The 19,560-nt window shown below is 35.7% G+C and overlaps 1 protein-coding gene across 1 annotated transcript in view; it reads left to right on the top strand.

Annotated features, from left to right (window-relative positions):
• dag1 (dystroglycan 1) overlaps positions 1-19,560 on the top strand; it is an 84,790-nt gene that overhangs the window by 50,405 nt on the left and 14,825 nt on the right. The window lies entirely within an intron of this gene.

Genomic DNA, 19,560 nt, shown 5'->3' with positions numbered 1-19,560 from the left:
AGGACCTAGTTGGAGGTCATTCATCGCCACAAGTCTTTGTCGTGGTGCCTGTTGCTAGCTAGACCCCCCAGATGCCCTCTGTTTGCCATCATGAATTAGTCAGAGGTCAGTAATCGCCACAGAAGTCTTTGTCATGGTGCCCCTTTACCAGCTAAAACACCACAATGCTCTCTCAATCAATATTTGTCTGTTATTTCATCCCACGTATAATATTTGTAATGTTGGAGTCAGGAACTATTTTGTTCCATCGGAGTTTTGAGGAAATGTCATCGTTGAGAAGCTGAAGTCTGGATAGTTCTTTGTGGGTTTTTTTGTGGCTAGTAAACGTAATTTTTCTGGTTTTAAAAGTCGTGTTCTGTTAGTTTACTACATCTCCGTCCTCCAGGAAGAACCAGAGAGGAGCCGGTTTCCTTAAAAATCCATCGGTTTAAATGATTCTAGTCAGAAGTTTCCCCGAGGCGACGATCTCTCCGAGCCGCCGCTGAAATCTGACCTTTTTTAATTGCGGCGCATTTTCTACAGCAGCCAATTTACTGTAATATACGGGTGTTATATCTGGATGTAATCTGTAGATGGAAGATACGTGGCCTCCTGGAGCCTCTTCCTCCTCCACATTTCAGGTTTCCTTCTCCATCTTCTGCTAATTGTTGCAGAAACTCCCGTCATATTCATTCCACCTCCTTCCTTCGTCTTAAATCAGCATTTAAACATTTCACTGCAGCTTCTATTAGAGGCGACAGTTTGGACAAAATAAACCTAAAAACTGGGTGGAGGTCAGTAAATCAAAGGTCACAGATTAGATCTCTGATTGGTCGTCCTCGTTCTCCTCCTGGTTTCGTCCCCTCAGGTGCAGCGAAGGTCCACCTCAAGGTTGCCGAGAAAAGAAAAGGCCAAATCAATTTGCTGCTCCGCCGTCGCCTCGCTAGCGCCGCCTCCTTATGAAAATCTGCCAGCAGCTCTGACAGCCGCTCACCTTTCAGCCGTTTATCCATTCAGACGGCGTCTTCAGCAGCTCCTCGACATTTAGAGAGACGAGGAAGTAGACGGAGGATACAGTAGGAGGATTCACAGGTCCAACATCTGCAGGACGACGTTGTACAGGAGGGCAGGAAAAGTTCATGCTTTATCAAAAATATTACAATAATCTCACTGCAAAAACTCCAAATCCTACCAAGTCTGTTTGTCTTATTTTTAGTCTAAATGTCTCATCCCACTTGATTTAAGATAAATTCACTTAACAAGAGACATTTCAGCAGATGGAGGGACTTGTTTTAAGACGGCGCATCTTAAATATCTTGTTGAGTCAAACAATCTTGAAATTATCTTGTTTTTAACCCTCATGTCGTCCTGTGGGTCAAATTTACCAGTTTTACAGTTTGAAAATGTGGAAATAAATATCTATTTTCACAGTGAAAACTTTCACATTTTCTGCATTTTATTTTAGAAATTTTTGAACATTTTTGGATGGAAAAAGAAATCTTAAAAAAATGTTTCTTTAAGAACATTCACAAAAAAATCAACCAAAATCCAGCGAAATTCGCTGGATTTTGGTTGATTTTTTTGTGAATGTTCTGAAAGAAAATATTAGAAGTTCTGCTGATAAATATGTAATCGCTTTAGATGTTTTAGGATTTTTTTGGAAGATTTTTAGTCATTTTTTGAATATATTTAGAAGAATTTTCTTGCCAAATTTAGAGGACTATTTTATTTTTTAGCAAAACTTTTAAGGAATTATTGAAATGGAATTTCCCAAATGTTCTTAAAGAAAATATTAGAAGTTTTACTGAAATATATATGGAATCACTGTAGATATTTTTAGGATATTTTGGAAGATTTTTATTCATTCTTCGAAAATATTTTTAATTTTTACTTCTCTTCTTTAAATACAATTTATTTTAAGGAATTTTCTTCCTGAAGATTTTGCAAATATTTATACATTTTGGGAATTTCTTTGGATTTTTTGATTTTTTTTCAGAGCAAGAAACTATTTTTTTGGTGCCTGTAAATGAGGAAAGTACAGTAAAATACAGCCTCAAATGACTTTTCCAGCTAATTTTTAGATTTCAATATTCTAAATATCACATCTTATTTCAAGAAATCTCACCATCCATTTTTCTCTTGTTCTGTTGGCAGATTTTTTTCCACTCACTTCAGGGTAAAAGTTCTGTGAAATAAATTTTTTTTCCTTGTTTTGAGATTCGCATTTTTTCCAGTGCCGCACATTCCTGCACACTGACCGTATATTTCGATGACTTTATTTCACTTATAATCACGTAGGTTTGCTGCTTCAAAAAATAAAAATGATCTCATGTAAAATTCAGGCTAAAATTTTGGAAAATTGATGATATTTGTATGGATTTAGAATCAACATTTTGAGTCGTTAGCTGCAGCGTTAGCATTGTGCTAGCAACAAAAAGAGGCTTTGGTGGTGAGAATCTCTAGCTGGAGTGAAAATGAAGCGACAGTGATATAAAAATGTGCGGTTGTTGCTGCAGGAGGTTTTCTGTCGTTCCTGATGCGTTTTCTGGACGTTTGTTTGGTTTTCCTGCAGCAGAATGGATCTGACGGAACAGAAAAACGTTGTTGTGCTGCGTGTTTGTGTCGGGGTTACTGCGGCTGAATGCAGACAGTGGCCGGCGTTGTAAAGGCCTGATTCCCCCTCGGGGGCGTTTTGGTGGGAAAAGTCACTTTGTTCTGCTCCCTGCTGAGTTTTTCCTCTCAGCTCTTTATCCTCTGAAGCTTTTCTCTGCTTTCAGCTGCTCGCCAGCAGCTATTCTTCTTCTTCTGTCTTTCTCTGGAGGATTCCTTCCATGTTTTCCGTCCGATAGGCTCTCGGACCGTCTGAAGCCGTCGTTCTGTTATTTCTTTCCGTTTGCTTCGTCTAAATGTTTCGTTTTAACCGTCTGAAAGTAAAGAAGCTTCTGGATGTTTTTTAGTTTCACATTTTTACTCTCTGGTCGAACATTTCTGACGCAGAAAACAGAAAAATCTCGTTTTTAGGCTTAAATTTGGTTAATTTTCCTGAGAGAACCAAAACTCTTACAAGCTCAGATACCAATAAATAGCTGAAAACCTGATTAATTTTTTGTTTTTTGCAGTTTCTTGTTGATAAAAAGGTGTAATTTTGATGACTTTTAAAAAAAATTATGACATTTGGTTTAGGAATTTGTAAAATAAAACATAGAATGGAGCAATTTTGTCAAAATTTCTTGTTGTTGAACTTCAATCTGGTTAATTTTCCTGAAGGAAGCAAAAATGTCCCATAATAAGCTCACAGACCAATAAATAGCTAAGAATCTGAATAATTTTTTGGGTTTTGTTGTTTCTGGCTGTGATGAAAAGAGTCATTTTGGTGATTTTAAAAAAAATAGATAACATCTGATTTGGAAAGTTGTAAAACAAAACATGTAGAATGAAGCGATTTTGTCGAAAAAATCGTGTTTTTCAACTTAAATTTGATTAATTTTCCTGAAGAAGCCAAAAACCTCACATTATAAGCTGAGAAACCATCAAAGAGCTGAAAATGTGATAAATTTTATATTTTTTACAGTTTCTATCTCTGATAAAATGTGTCATTTTGGTGATTTTTAAAATATCCGTAACATCTGGTTATTTGTAAAATGAACCATTTAGAATGAAGCAATTTCGTCTAAAAATCTAATATTTAAGCTGAAATTTGCTAAATTTTTCTGAGGAAACCAAAAATCACCAGTGATAACTTGAGAGCTGAGAAATAGTTGAAAATCTGATGAATTTTTTTATTTTTTTAAATTCAGTATTCTGCTAAAAGATGTCATTTTGTAATGTGATTAGGGAAAACAAAAGATGTGGAATGAAGCGATTTTGTCAAAAAAAATCTTATTTTTAGCTTAAATTTAATTATTTTTCCTGAAGAAACCAAAACTCTCACACCGTCAGCCCTCAAACCACCAGATAGGTGAAAACCTGATAAATTTTTCAGTTTTTTCTGTTTCTGTCTCTGATTAAAGGAGTCATTTTGGTGATTTTTTTTCTCTTCTAACTGTCCTTTTAAAGCCTGCTGGCTGGTTTAAATCCTGTCATTAGAGCCTCTTTTCTCTAAATTTAAATGAAAACAAACTTTTCCTGCTGATTCTCTCTGCTTTCCTGCTGAGTCCCGTCCTGCATGTTGAAGCTTCTGGAGCTTCTGGCAGCGCCTCGATGGAAACCTGGACGATGAAACCTCCAGAACATATGAGTCACCGTGGTGCTGCTGTGTAATTAGACGTAGAGCGGGCGAGGCTTCTGGCTTCAGCAGCTCCACTTCGCATTCATTCATTCTGCTGCTGAGAACAAGCTTAAAAAAAAGAGATTTCAGGGCGTAATTTCCATCTGACCTCCGTAATTACAGCCTCACAGAGCAGAGAGGAGATCCTTCGGCTTCCACAGCTTCTAGTGGAGTGTTGTTGTCCTCCGGTCGCCTAGCAACCCGTTTGTCACCCGAACCAGGAAGTGGAGTTCCGTCGGTTTCCAGGTTTATATTTAGAAGCTGCGGTTTTAAATTGGACTCGTAAAGAAGCACCGCAGAAAAAACGTTTGTGCTCCGATAAACTCCGTTTTCAGGTTTGTTCTTGAAGGAAAACGTGATTTTATTTTGAAATAAAGTCGACTTTTGAGCCGTGAAGCTGTGGGCAAAGTTTAAAGAACGACAGACTCTGTGGTTGTGTCGCTTTTTGTCTCGCTCGTGTTTTTTGTCCTATTTTTGTCATTTTGTGTTTTGCTTTATTCATTGTTTTGTGTCTTTTTGTCTAATTTTTTGTCCCTTTTTTGTTTTGTTTGTTTTTTGTCGTTTTGTGCCTTTTTTGTCGTTGTCATGTTTTTCCGTTTTGTTTCTCGCTTTTGTCATTTTTTGTCTCGTTTATTGTCGCTTTGTAATTTTTGTCTACTTGTTTGTTTTGTTTCGTGTTGTTTGTCTCATTTTTGGTTGTTTTGTGACTCATTTTTGTACTATTTTGTCTTGTTTTTGTCTTTTTGTGAGACTTTTGTTGTGTGCTTCATGTTTCTGTTGTTTTGTTTCTCATTTCTGTCATTTTTTTGTCCTGTGTAACTTTTTGTCTAGTTTTTTTTCTCATTTTGTTTCGTGTTTTGTCTCATTTTTTGTTTTTTTCTCATTTTTGTCATATTTTGTCTTGTTTTTGTTGGTTTTTGTCCTATTTTTGTCATTTTGTGTTTTGCTTTATTCATTGTTTTGTGTCTTTTTGTCTAATTTTTGTCCCTTTTTTGTTTTGTTTGTTTTTGTCGTTTTATGCCTTTTTTGTCGTTGTCATGTTTTTCCATTTTGTTTCTCCCTTTTGTCATTTTTTTTGTCTCGTTTATTGTCGCTTTGTAATTTTTGTCTACTTGTTTGTTTTGTTTCGTGTTGTTTGTCTCATTTTTGGTTGTTTTGTGACTCATTTTTGTACTATTTTGTCTTGTTTTTGTCTTTTTGTGAGACTTTTGTTGTGTGCTTCATGTTTCTGTTGTTTTGTTTCTCATTTCTGTCATTTTTTGTCCTTTGTAACTTTTTGTCTAGTTTTTTTTTCTCATTTTGTTTCGTGTTGTTTCATTTTTTGTTGTTTTTTCTCATTTTTGTCATATTTTGTCTTGTTTTTGTTGGTTTTTTGTCCTATTTTTGTCATTTTGTGTTTTGCTTTATTCATTGTTTTGTGTCTTTTTTGTCTAATTTTTGTCCCTTTTTTGTTTTGTTTGTTTTTTGTCGTTTTATGCCTTTTTTGTCGTTGTCATGTTTTTCCATTTTGTTTCTCCCTTTTGTCATTTTTTGTCTCGTTTATTGTCGCTTTGTAATTTTTGTCTACTTGTTTGTTTTGTTTCGTGTTGTTTGTCTCATTTTTGGTTGTTTTGTGACTCATTTTTGTACTATTTTGTCTTGTTTTTGTCTTTTTGTGAGACTTTTGTTGTGTGCTTCATGTTTCTGTTGTTTTGTTTCTCATTTCTGTCATTTTTTTGTCCTTTGTAACTTTTTGTCTAGTTTTTTTTCTCATTTTGTTTCGTGTTTTGTCTCATTTTTTGTTGTTTTGTTTCTCATTTTTGTCATATTTTGTCTTGTTTTTGTTGGTTTTTTGTCCTATTTTTGTCATTTTGTGTTTTGCTTTATTCATTGTTTTGTGTCTTTTTGTCTAATTTTTGTCCCTTTTTTGTTTTGTTTGTTTTTTGTCGTTTTATGCCTTTTTTGTCGTTGTCATGTTTTTCCATTTTGTTTCTCCCTTTTGTCATTTTTTGTCTCGTTTATTGTCGCTTTGTAATTTTTGTCTACTTGTTTGTTTTGTTTCGTGTTGTTTGTCTCATTTTTGGTTGTTTTGTGACTCATTTTTGTACTATTTTGTCTTGTTTTTGTCTTTTTGTGAGACTTTTGTTGTGTGCTTCATGTTTCTGTTGTTTTGTTTCTCATTTCTGTCATTTTTTTGTCCTTTGTAACTTTTTGTCTAGTTTTTTTTCTCATTTTGTTTCATGTTTTGTCTCATTTTTTGTTTTTTCTCATTTTTGTCATATTTTGTCTTGTTTTTGTTGGTTTTTTGTCCTATTTTTGTCATTTTGTGTTTTGCTTTATTCATTGTTTTGTGTCTTTTGTCTAATTTTTGTCCCTTTTTTGTTTTGTTTGTTTTTTGTCGTTTTATGCCTTTTTTGTCGTTGTCATGTTTTTCCATTTTGTTTCTCCCTTTTGTCATTTTTTTGTCTCGTTTATTGTCGCTTTGTAATTTTTGTCTACTTGTTTGTTTTGTTTCGTGTTGTTTGTCTCATTTTTGGTTGTTTTGTGACTAATTTTTGTACTATTTTGTCTTGTTTTTGTCTTTTGTGAGACTTTTGTTGTGTGCTTCATGTTTCTGTTGTTTTGTTTCTCATTTCTGTCATTTTTTTGTCCTTTGTAACTTTTTGTCTAGTTTTTTTTTCTCATTTTGTTTCATGTTTTGTCTCATTTTTTGTTTTTTTCTCATTTTTGTCATATTTTGTCTTGTTTTTGTTGGTTTTTTGTCCTATTTTTGTCATTTTGTGTTTTGCTTTATTCATTGTTTTGTGTCTTTTTGTCTAATTTTTGTCCCTTTTTTGTTTTGTTTGTTTTTTGTCGTTTTATGCCTTTTTTGTCGTTGTCATGTTTTTCCATTTTGTTTCTCCCTTTTGTCATTTTTTGTCTCGTTTATTGTCGCTTTGTAATTTTTGTCTACTTGTTTGTTTTGTTTCGTGTTGTTTGTCTCATTTTTGGTTGTTTTGTGACTCATTTTTGTACTATTTTGTCTTGTTTTTGTCTTTTTGTGAGACTTTTGTTGTGTGCTTCATGTTTCTGTTGTTTTGTTTCTCATTTCTGTCATTTTTTGTCCTTTGTAACTTTTTGTCTAGTTTTTTTTTCTCATTTTGTTTCGTGTTTTGTCTCATTTTTTGTTGTTTTGTTTCTCATTTTTGTCATATTTTGTCTTGTTTTTGTTGGTTTTTGTCCTATTTTTGTCATTTTGTGTTTTGCTTTATTCATTGTTTTGTGTCTTTTTTGTCTAATTTTTGTCCCTTTTTGTTTTGTTTGTTTTTTGTCGTTTTATGCCTTTTTTGTCGTTGTCATGTTTTTCCATTTTGTTTCTCCCTTTTGTCATTTTTTGTCTCGTTTATTGTCGCTTTGTAATTTTTGTCTACTTGTTTGTTTTGTTTCGTGTTGTTTGTCTCATTTTTGGTTGTTTTGTGACTCATTTTTGTACTATTTTGTCTTGTTTTTGTCTTTTTGTGAGACTTTTGTTGTGTGCTTCATGTTTCTGTTGTTTTGTTTCTCATTTCTGTCATTTTTTTGTCCTTTGTAACTTTTTGTCTAGTTTTTTTTCTCATTTTGTTTCGTGTTGTTTCATTTTTGTTGTTTTGTTTCTCATTTTTGTCATATTTTGTCTTGTTTTTGTTGGTTTTTTGTCCTATTTTTGTCATTTTGTGGTTTGCTTTATTCATTGTTTTGTGTCTTTTTTGTCTATTTTTTGTCTCGGTTGTTTTGTTTTGCGTTGTCCGTCTCATTTATTGTCATTTTGTTTTTCACTTTATTCATTGTTTTGTGTCTTTTTTTGTGTATTTTTTGTCATTTATCAGTTTTTTTGTCCTTTGTAACTTTTTTGTCTAGTTTTTTATTTCTCTTGTTTTGTTTCGTGTTGTTTGTTTGATTTTTTTTGTCATTTTGTTTTTCGTTTTGCGTCTCATTTTAGGCGCTCTGTGTTTCATTTTTGTCATATTTTGTCTTGTTTTTGTTGTTTTTTGTCTTTTTTAAAGTAAAACACCACATTGTTCAGTTCCTGTGACTAAAAGTTTTGTCGTTTTGTAGATAACGTGTAAATTCCTCTTTCTGCTGGTTTAGTTAGCGACTTTTAATCACGACTAAATGAGCAACAAGACACTTTATGAAGTTGTTTTCTTGTTGTTTTTCTTGTCAGAAACTGCGACAGAGTTCACTAACGGAGTCACACTGAGCTTTTAGTATCCACTGACTGAATTAAAACACTCAATTAATGCGACAAACATCCCATAATTCATCACCTTCTGCAGCAGGTTGTTACTCAGAGACTCTCCACTGATTTCAGGAACAAAAAGCGAAGCATCGGTTCCTCCTCAGATCTTCCTCTTTTATCCGTCTCGTCTTCAGGCCACTTCAAACCGGCCTCTCGTCCTCCTCGTCTCTCATCATCCCCCGGCGATGTGTTTAAGATTTAATGGTTTGTGTCGCCGCTGCAGCTCGTTAGAGGATAAAGATAGTCGATGTTTTATTCACGCCGCATCACAGGAGAGGGAGGAAAAAAAAGAAAGTGGATAATTGCTGACCTGGGGACAGCGGAGGGCTTCGGCTGCTCATCAGGAGGACGGATGATCCTTTAAAGAGCAGAGTGTGTTCAATGTCCTCACAGGAAGAAAACACGCCGCGCTGAAGCCAAAAATACAGTTTGGTTTAGGAGGAATGTGATCAGCTGCAAGTAAACAGGTTATTTTTAGGGGATTTTTAAAGGAGAAATGCAGAATTAAGAGATTTTATTGGGATAAAAAAGCTTAAGCTTGGTTAATTTTCCAGAAGAAACCAAAAATGACACGAGACAAACTCGCATATAGTTTGAAAGGGAATTTTTTCTGCTTCTTGGTTTGTTTGTTTTTTGCATAGTCTGGTTCATGCAAGCAGTTTTTGTCATCAATTTGTGAACTTAAACGTGCAGAATGAAGCGATTTTGTTGGAAAAATCTTGTTTTTAGGCTTAAATTTTGGTTAATTTTCCAGATGAAACCCAAAATAACACAACTCTGAGATACACCCTCTGTCAAAAGTATTAGGACAGGTTCCCATTCATTTCAATGAGGAAGCGTCCTAAAACTTTTGACAGGGGGTGTAGTTTGAAAGATTGAAATATGAGGATTTTTTCTGCTTCTTGGTTTGTTTGTTTTGCACAGTGTGGTTCATGCAAACAGTTTTTTCACATGCATTTGTGAACTTAAACGTGCAGAATGAAGCGATTTTGTTGGAAAGTCTTGTTTTTAGGCTTAAATTTTGGTTGATTTTCCAGATGAAACCCAAAATAACACAAGATAAACTCTGAGATGGTTTGAAAGATTAAAATATGAGGATTTTTTTCTACTTCTGGGTTTGTTTGTTTGTTTGTTTTGCACAATCTGGTTCATGTAAATCATTTATTTTGAGCAAACTTGTAAAATATCTTGTTTTTATGCTTAGATTTGGTTAATTTTCACTTCACGGCACATTAAAACGTTCTTTAATTCTAATTCGCAGTAAATACGGCACTTTTCCTGTCCTTTAGGTGATCAGTGCTTCTTCTTTCTGCTTTTGATGCTCAAATAGGCGTTTCTAGGAGGCGTTTTTTTTCTTTTATAGCGTTTAGTTTTGAACGTTAATGCTACTCTTGTTCTTTACTGTTTGTTTGACATATTTCTTTGTGTTGGTGGACGGAGAGCCTCATGTGGACGCTTTGACTCGAGTAGTTTCGCTAAAATTGTTGTTAAATTTGTCCGAAACGCTTCACTGCAAAAATATGGAAAATGTGGAAAAAATCTATATTTTTTTCACAGTGAAAACTTCCACATTTTCAAACTCTTTGGGAAATTTTTGAACATTTTTTGGTGGAAAAAAGAAACGTAAAAAAAAAGTCTCTCCAAAAACATTCGGGAGAAAATATCAACCAAAATCCAGCAAATCCCGAATGTTCTTAAAGGAAATATTTTGTACTGACTTATATGTTATCACTTTAGATATTTTTAGAATTTATTTTTTCTAGAAGACTTTTACTCATTTTATGAAAATATTTACAATTTTGAGATTTTTTTTAAATTTTTATTTCTTGCCAAATTTGTGGATTTTCTTTTTGAATTAATTTTTTAAGGAAAACTTTTAAGGAATTTTCTTACTGAAGATTTTGCAATTTTTTTTTATAAATTTGGAGAATTTTTTTGCTGAATTTTTTTGATTTTCGTCAGACAAGGAAACAATATTTTCTGGCGCTGTAAATGAGGACAACAGGAGGGTTAAGACACCTAAAATACAGCTTAAAATAAGTTTTCCAGCTAATTTTAGGATCTCAATATTCTAAATATCAGATCTTATTCAAGAAATCTCACCAAGCCATTTTCCACTTGTTCTATTGGCAGATTTTTTCACTTATTTCAAGGTAAAAGTTCTTTGAAATAAGTTCTTTTTCCTTGTTTTTTAGAGACGCATTTTTTCCAGTGTTCTGGTGCACAGAGAAGCTTCTAGTCTCCACCAGCAGCTCAGACAGTTTTATGAACGAGAAAAAAGTTTAAAAACTGGTAAAAAGACGTATTTTAGTCGCACAGACAAACCGGGCCGATGAAGACGTTTAAATGCGGCTGACAGAACGGAGCCTCGTGCAAAATTTAGGAGACGTTTAACAAAGAAATCACAGAAGCAGAAAAGAGAATCCTGACTTTGCTCGTCTGTCGCTTTTAGAGGACGACTTCAGACGGCAGGTTTGTCTCAGCAGAAATTTAGGGCAGCGTTTATTCTGAAGAAGCTGTATTTGTGTGGCTCTGCTGCTGCAAATAAAAAAAATAGACAAGAAAAAAAGGTGCACAGCAGAGTAAAGACGTAGTAGAACATTTTCTGCTGTGAGTAATTCTGGTGGGGCTGCAGCATTAGTCAGAGTCTGCAAAAAAAACTGACTGAGATAACGCAGCAGCAGCACGTAGGGATGGATCACAAACATGGACTGTGTGTGTGTGTGTGTGTGTGTGTGTGTGTGTGTGTGTGTGTGTGTGTGTGTGTGTGTGTGTGTGTGTGTGTGTGTGTGTGTGTGTGTGTGTGTGTGTGTGTGTGTGTGTGTGTGTGTGTGTGTGTGTGTGTGTGTGTGTGTGTGTGTGTGTGTGTGTGTGCGTGCGTGCAGTCGTTCACTTTATTGTTTGCCCTTGCAGCCCAAACACACATCTGTCTCGGTGGGACTCTGTTTACGCTCGGCTTTATTTCCCTGCTGCCGCGGCGGGAAGCGGATTTTCCGAGTCCAGACGAGCTCAGCGGACGTCCAGCCGAGCGCTCGTCTCCTCGCTCGCCTTCCTTCCAGCCGTCCTCGTCGTAGCAAAAAACACACGTTAAGCTTCTCGCTTTCTCAGCTGGAATCAAACGGCTTCTGTTTGCTTTCATCGTCATTGTGAACCGCAGCAGGAAATATGTATAATCACAGTGAAACTTCCGATGTCCACGTTTTAAATATTTCTGGGACGTTTTTGAATGTTTTTTTGGTGGATAAAGACGTATTTCTTAAAGAAAATTCACATAAAAATCAACCAAAATCCAGCGAATTTCGCTGGATTTTGGTTGATTTTTATGTGAATTTTCTTTAGGAAAATATTAGAAATTTTACTGATAAATATGGAATCACTTTAGATGCTTTAAAAGGATTTTTTGGAAGATTTTTGCTCATTTTTTTCGAGAATTTTTTTGCCAAATTTGGGTGATTTTTTAAAAATAAAACTTTGAAGGAATTATTGAAATTTTCTTCCTGAAAGTTTTGCAAATTTTCTGAAATTTGGGGAATTTTTTGCTGAATTTTTGGATATTTTTCAGGCAAGGAAACAATATTTTATGGCACCCATAATTGAAGATAACAGGAGGGTTAAAATAATTGGAATATCTGTTCGTTTTTTGCACCTAAATGCTGCCGATTTCGGCTTTGCAGACGTAAAAACTGCTAACTTTTCTTCTTTTATCCTTACTTAAGTTGTACGTGGCCCTTTTAGGAACACTATTCTGGTTCTTCCAGCTCGATTTAGCTTGTCGGAGGTCATTAAGCATCACAGAAGGCTTTGTCATGGTGCCCGTTTACGAGCTAAACCACCTCAATGCTCTCTGCTTGCCAAAGTTCCTTCCCTTTCTGGTTGCTGTAGGTTTAAAAAGAGGTACAACTCTGCAAAAACTCAGAATCTTACCAAATCTGTTTGTCTTATTTTTAGTCTAAATGTCTCATCACACTTGATTTAAGATAAATTCACTTAATAAGTGACATTTCAGCAGATGGAGGGACTTGTTTTAAGACAATGCATCTTTAATATTTTGCTAAATCAAACAATCTTGAAATTATCTCGTTTTAACCCTCGTGTCGTCCTGCAGGTCAAACTGACCCGTTTTAAAGTTTCAAAATGTGGAAAAAAAATATTTTCACACTGAAAATTTCTACATTTTCAAAATTTTTGGGAGATTTTTGAACATTTTTTGATGGCAAAAAAAAGGGAAATGTTAAAGAAATGTTTCTTTAAGAACATTCAGGAAAAAAATTTGAATGTTTATTTTTTTTTCTGAATGTTCTTAAAGAAAATATTAGAAGTTTTACTGATGTATATGGAATCACTTTAGATATTTCTTGGATTTTTTTGGAAAATTTTTATTCATTTTTTTGAAAATATTTTAAATTTGTATCGATTTTTTTTTATTTTTATTTCTTGCCAAATTTGAGGATTTAAAAAAAAACTTTTAAGGGGAACTTCAAAGGAATTCTCTTCCTGAAGATTTTGCAAAATTTTATAAATTTGAAGAGTTTTTTGCTGAATTTATTGTATTTTTTCAGACAAGGAAACAATATTTTTTGGTGCCGTAAATGAATTCAGCAAGAGAGTTAATACGCCTAAGCTTGATAATCCTGGTAAAATATAAATTAAAATAAATTTTCCAGCTAATTTTAAGATCTCAATATTCTAAATTTCATATCTTATTTCTAGAAATCTCACCAATCCATTTTTCTCTTGTTCTATTGGCAGATTTTTTCACTTATTTCAGGGTAAAAGTTCCTTGAAAAAAGTTTTTTTTCCTTGCTTTGAGAGGGGCATTTTTTCCAGTGTACGGCTAATTTACTAAAGTTGAGATGTGCTTTATCCAATTAAATGGTATCAGATGTTAAATAGTTAATTACTTTTCTGCATTTTATCGTTGAAGCTGCTCTTTGATAAGTGGAACTACATGAATCCAATCCAAACCTATGTTCCAAAATTCCAAAATTTTCCGTTTTTAGATAAAAACTCAAACGGCTTCCGTTGGCTGGGCTGGTCGTTGTGGACTGCAGCAGGAAAAAGAGTGGTGGGTTTGAGCAGAGAGGATCTTTCTGGGTTTGAGCAGAGAGGATCTTTCTGGGTTTGCTGCAGGCCTTGGCGGCCGTCTCCGCCGTGGGGTTTGTGTTTGCTCGCCTCAGCGCAGGTTTTTACGGCTAAGAGGCCTCTCCATCATCGGGCTTTAATGACTGCATAATAGGGGTTGTGTTTGCGGTTACGAGCGTGCACGTGAATTAATGCGCGCGCGTGGCTCGGCTTCCCCCCGCAAACTTCTGCAGTCGCAAACAGTTTTTTGTTTAATGACTTTTTTTAATGCCTTCCTGATGCCGCTGCCTCTCCGTCCTGCAGCAGAACCTATTAATAGAAACAGAAGTATGTTTTTCCTGGAACCTTTTTCATCTCTGGGAACCTTTTATTGCGATCAAATGGAAATCTCAGGTTCCACCGCTGTGCTCTTTATTTCAGGGCTTTGGATCTGCGTTGTTGGTTTAATGTTTAAGGATCCATTAAAGCGTAATTATGGCGATGCTTTACAGTGTCGGTATTTTATAACTGCAGGTTTTATTGAAGATTAAGGATCTATCAGATTCATAAAGCTTCAGGAGAAGGACTTCTTCTTTTGGTTCTTGAAGGGGTTTCATCCAAGAGGCTTCCTTTGTTCTAATCTGAATGTAGAACGTCCAAATGATGCAAGAAAACAACCCATAAATGTAGTCTAATGCAGCGAGTAGCACAGACTAAACGACCTACAAGACTCAGGAGTCCACCTGCATCTTCAAAAAAAAGGACAGATATGAACCTGGAACAGCATCTATACCAACAACAACCTAAAAGTGGCCAAAGATATACTCAAAATGACAAAAATGAGACACAAAACATCCAAAACGAAAAGCAAAATGGCCAAAACAAGATGGAAAATGACTGAAAAGCCACTCAGAATGTTGACGATAAGGCACAAAATGTCCAAACAGAAATGGAAAATGAGTAAAACCAGACACAAAACGACCAAAGATACATTTAAAACGACTAAAACAAGATGCAAAATGACCAAAACAAGATGCAAAATGGCTAAAAGGCACTGAATATGTCCAAAATAAGGCGCAAAATATTCAAACAGAACAGCAAAATGACCAAAACTCGACACAAAATGACCACATACTCTTAAACGGATTAAAATAAGGCACAAAATGTGCAAAAAATAAATGCAAAATGAGCAAAACGAGAAGCAAAATGATCAAAAAGACACTCAGAATGTCCAAAACCAGGCACAAAATGAGTAAAAAGAAATTCAAAGTGGCTAAAATGAGTGTTAAAATCACAATTTTTTCTAGATTAGCATGAGTACGCTAGTTGGAGGTCATTAATCCTAACAAAAACGTTGTCATGGTGCCCGTTTGCTCACAAAACTCCCTTAATGCTCTCTGCCTCATAGGATTAAAGACTAAGAGGTACTACAGCTAATTTATGGTGTTCTAGGAGTGTATTAACAGAAAAAATGATTTTAGATGTTAAATAATGAAGGATTGATTGAATCTTGACGTGAACTTCTCTGATTTTGAAGCCATGTTTTGGTTTTTCCTGCCTTTTCTTCTTGGAGCTGCACTCAGATAGGAGGAGTTTTCCACTTTCAAACAAAAAGCTGCTTGTTTTTCTCTGTGAACACGGCGACATTTCAGATCCTGCAGCTCATATATTTCCCTCCTGGATCGCCGTGAGGCCGTGGACCGACGCCACCAATGAATTTTTAACGGCAGAGAATAGGCTGAGAGACGGATTTCCCCTCATAAACATCCATCTGAAAATAGAAACCCTTCAGCTCTCAATCTATAAACATCCATCATCCATCCATCCATCCATCCATCATCATCCATCCATCCATTATCATCCATCCATCCATTATCCATCTATAAACATCCATCTGTGATCCATCCATTATCATCCATCATCTATCCATTATCATTTATCCATCTATAATCATCCGTCCATCTGTCATCCATCCATTATTATCCATCCATTATCATCTATAAACATCTATCCGTCATCCATCCATTATCATCCATCCATCCATCATCATCCATCCATTATCATCCATCCATCCATCCATTATCATCCATCCATCCATCATCATCCATCCATTATCATCCATCCATCCATCCATTATCATTCATCCATCCATCATCCATCTATAATCATCCATCATCCATCCATCCATCATCATTTGTCCATCCATCATCCATCCATCCATCATCATTTGTCCATCCATCATCCATCCATCCATCATCATTTGTCCATCCATCATCCATCCATCCATCATCATTTGTCCATCCATCATCCATCCATCCATCATCATTTGTCCATCCATCATCCATCCATCCATCATCATTTGTCCATCCATCATCCATCCATCCATCCATCACCCATTATCATCCATCCTTCCATCCATCCATCCATCTATCATCCATCCTTCCATCCATCCATCCTCTCCTCCTCTCTTTCTCTCGGACTTTTTCTCACCTCATGCTGGCTTTCTCTTCTCATTTTTCTGTTCACCTCTGTTTCATATCTGAGCATCTTCTCATCTTCCTCCTCCTCCTCTTCCTCATCCTTCCTCCAGAATATGAGTCTTATCGGAGGCTGTCGGTCGAGTTGTCTCCAACAATGCCCTCCTTTCTCCACGTTCTCCTCTCGCCGCCACAATGAGATGCTTTATTTCCGCAGACGCCTCCTCGTAATAAATATCTCATTCTGTTTTTCCCTCTCATTCTTCTTGCTTGACCTCCCTCTTTCTTTGCCCCTCCGTCTCGCTCTCCGTGGATCTAAATCCCACTCTTTGAACTCTGTGATTGCACGTCTCTCCGGATAATAAAGGAATGTTTTTTTTTCCTGCTGATAAAGCCAGCACTGTACAGAAACAGGAAATAAAAGCAAAGACGGCGTTGGGTGGAACAGATTCTCTCCAGGTTGCATTTTACTTCCAACAGCTCTTCACTCGTTTGTTTTAACATGGTAATTGTTGCTATCTGAGTTTGTTTTTTGTGTGTTGACGTCCTTTATTGTCCTGCTCGGTTCCACTGCAAATAAGGCCTTCATGTCTGCATGTACTCTGAGTTTAAATCAAGGTTGAACGAGTGAAATACCGCTGCAAATGTTCAAAAAGCAACGCAAGATGGCCAAAGCCAGAAGCAAAATGTCTAATAAGGTGCTGAGAATGTCGTATATATGACAATAAGGCGCAAAATGTTCAAAAAGAAATGCAAAATGACTGAAAAAAATAGGCAAAATGACAAAAAGAGGCTCAGAATGTTCAAAATAAGGTGCAAAATGACAAAAAATAAATGCAAAATGACTGAAAAAACAGGCAAAATGACAAAAAGGGGCTCAGAATGTTCAAAATAAGGTGCAAAATGACAAAAAAGCAATGTGAAATGACTAAAACCAGACACAAAATGTCCAAAAAGTAATGCAAGAGGATATAAAAAGGACTCCGAATCTTCAAAATAAAGTGCAAAATGACTAAAACCGGACACTTAATGTCCAAAAAACAGTGCACAGTGGTCACAACCAGATGCAAAATGACTAAAAACGTAACGAGTATGACCACAACCAGAGACAAAATGTCCAAAAAGAAATGTAAAATGACTAAAATAAGACACAAAATGACCAAAGACACATTAAAAATGACTAAAATAAGACACAAAATGTCCAAAAACAATGCAAAGTGGCCAAAACAAGATGCAAATTGACTAAAAAGAGAATGAGCATGACCAAAACCAGACGCAAAAGAATGAAAGATACAACAAAAATGACTAAAACAAGGCATAAAATGACCAAAAGAAATGTGAAATGACTGAAACAAAAAGCAAATGATGAAAAACGCCCTCTGAATGTTCAAAATAAGGTCCAAAATGACCAAAAAGACACTCAGAATGACCAAAACCTCACGTGAAATGTTCGAAAAGAAATGCAAAATGACCAAAACCAGACAAAAAAAATTCATAAATATACAATCAAAATTACTAAAACAAGAGGCAAAATGTCTCCAAGTAGCTCACCCTGTGCCATGTCTGCTACTTTTGATGGTGATTTTCTACTGTTTGTGCTCATGTAGAGTAGAACTGTTGTATTCCGCCACTGAAATTCAATGAGGTCAAAGTACTTCAGAAGACGCATTGACCGTATCCTTCAAAAGCTTTCAAACCGGATGGAAATGCTTCTTCCACTCAGCGCGGACCCTGAACTCACCGTCCGTAAGGTGAACCTTCGGCACCGCGGCTGCTTCTCTGGACTTTTTCTGACTCCAGACTCGAGGAGGAAACGATGCAGGAAAATGAGGACGATGCCTTCGATCGGCGATAACGTCTGGCAGCGTTTCATGGTCGTCGCTCACGTCGACTTCAAATGCGTTTGTGGAGCTGATAGTCACAGTGGCTTTATGTGTCAGCGGAGGAAAGAACAGGATGAAACAAACCCTAACTTTGATGAGATTATCGTTTATTTGGTTTTAATTAGCTGCTTCTGACAGCCAGAGCTCAAAAGACGAGACTTTCCTCTTTAAGGCTCCCATAATGCCGCCGTCTCAGAGCGGCCGTTAGAAGTCGCCGTGTTCATCCTTGAAAGTTTGTTTTCAGAGGTGAACAAGGCTCGACTGCCACTTCGCTGTGAAGTCCTTGAGCAAGGCATTTAACTGCTGCTCTGGGAGCTTATCAAACCACTCAGAGGAAATTAACTTTGATTGTTGCGTCTGAACGTTATGTCTTCGCCCTGAGTCGCCCTTGCCGATGGATAACCTCAAAATGACTAAAGCAAGACACAACATTCCCAGAAAGAAACGCGGAATGGCCCAAACAAGATGCAAAATGACTGAAAAGGCACTCAATAAGTCTAAAAAGAAATGGAAAATTACCAAAACAAGACACAAAATGACTAAAGATGCACTCAAAATGACCAAAATTTAACGCAAAATGACTGAAACAGACAAAAAAAGACCAGAAACAAATGTAAAATGATCAAAACTAGATACAAAATGACCAAAGATACACTCAAAATGACTACAAAAAGGTACAAAATGTCCAAAAAGAAATGCAAAATGGTCAACACAATCATCAAAATGGTCAGAACAATGTAAATCAATGTAAAATGACTAAAAAGCCACTAAACGGTCTGAAAAGAAATGGAAAATGACCAAAACTAGACACAAAATGACCAAAGATACACTCAAAATGACCAAAATAAGACGCAAAATGCCTTAAATGTAATGTAAAATGTCCCAAACAAGATGAAAAATGGCTAAAAGGCATTCAGAATGTCTAAAAATGGAAATAACCAAAACTAGGCACAAAATGACCAAAGATACACTTAAAATGACAATAATAAGGTACAAAATGTCCAAAAAGAAGCTCAAAATAGCCAAAGCAAGATGCAAAATGACTAAAAGAAACTCAATAGGTCTAAAAAGAAATGGAAAATTACCAAAACAAGACACAAAATGACTAAAGATGCACTCAAAATGACCAAAATTTAACGCAAAATGACTGAAACAGACAAAAAAGACCAGAAACAAATGTAAAATGATCAAAACTAGGTACAAAATGACCAAAGATACACTCAAAATGACTACAAAATGTACAAAATGTCCAAAAAGAAATGCAAAATGGTCAACACAATCATCAAAATGGTCAGAACAATGTAAATCAATGTAAAATGACTAAAAAGCCACTCAAACGGTCTGAAAAGAAATGGAAAATGACCAAAACTAGACACAAAATGACCAAAGATACACTCAAAATGACCAAAATAAGACGCAAAATGCCTTAAATGTAATGTAAAATGTCCCAAACAAGATGAAAAATGGCTAAAAGGCATTCAGAATGTCTAAAAAATGGAAAATAACCAAAACTAGGCACAAAATGACCAAAGATACACTTAAAATGACAATAATAAGGTACAAAATGTCCAAAAAGAAGCTCAAAATAGCCAAAGCAAGATGCAAAATGACTAAAAAGAAACTCAATAGGTCTAAAAAGAAATGGAAAATTACCAA

This window comes from Acanthochromis polyacanthus, chromosome 5, assembly GCF_021347895.1.
Source record: "Acanthochromis polyacanthus isolate Apoly-LR-REF ecotype Palm Island chromosome 5, KAUST_Apoly_ChrSc, whole genome shotgun sequence".
NCBI classification, from domain to species: domain Eukaryota; kingdom Metazoa; phylum Chordata; class Actinopteri; family Pomacentridae; genus Acanthochromis; species Acanthochromis polyacanthus.
Note: the sequence above shows the minus strand (reverse complement) of the source record. Positions and strands in the feature narration are given on the sequence as shown.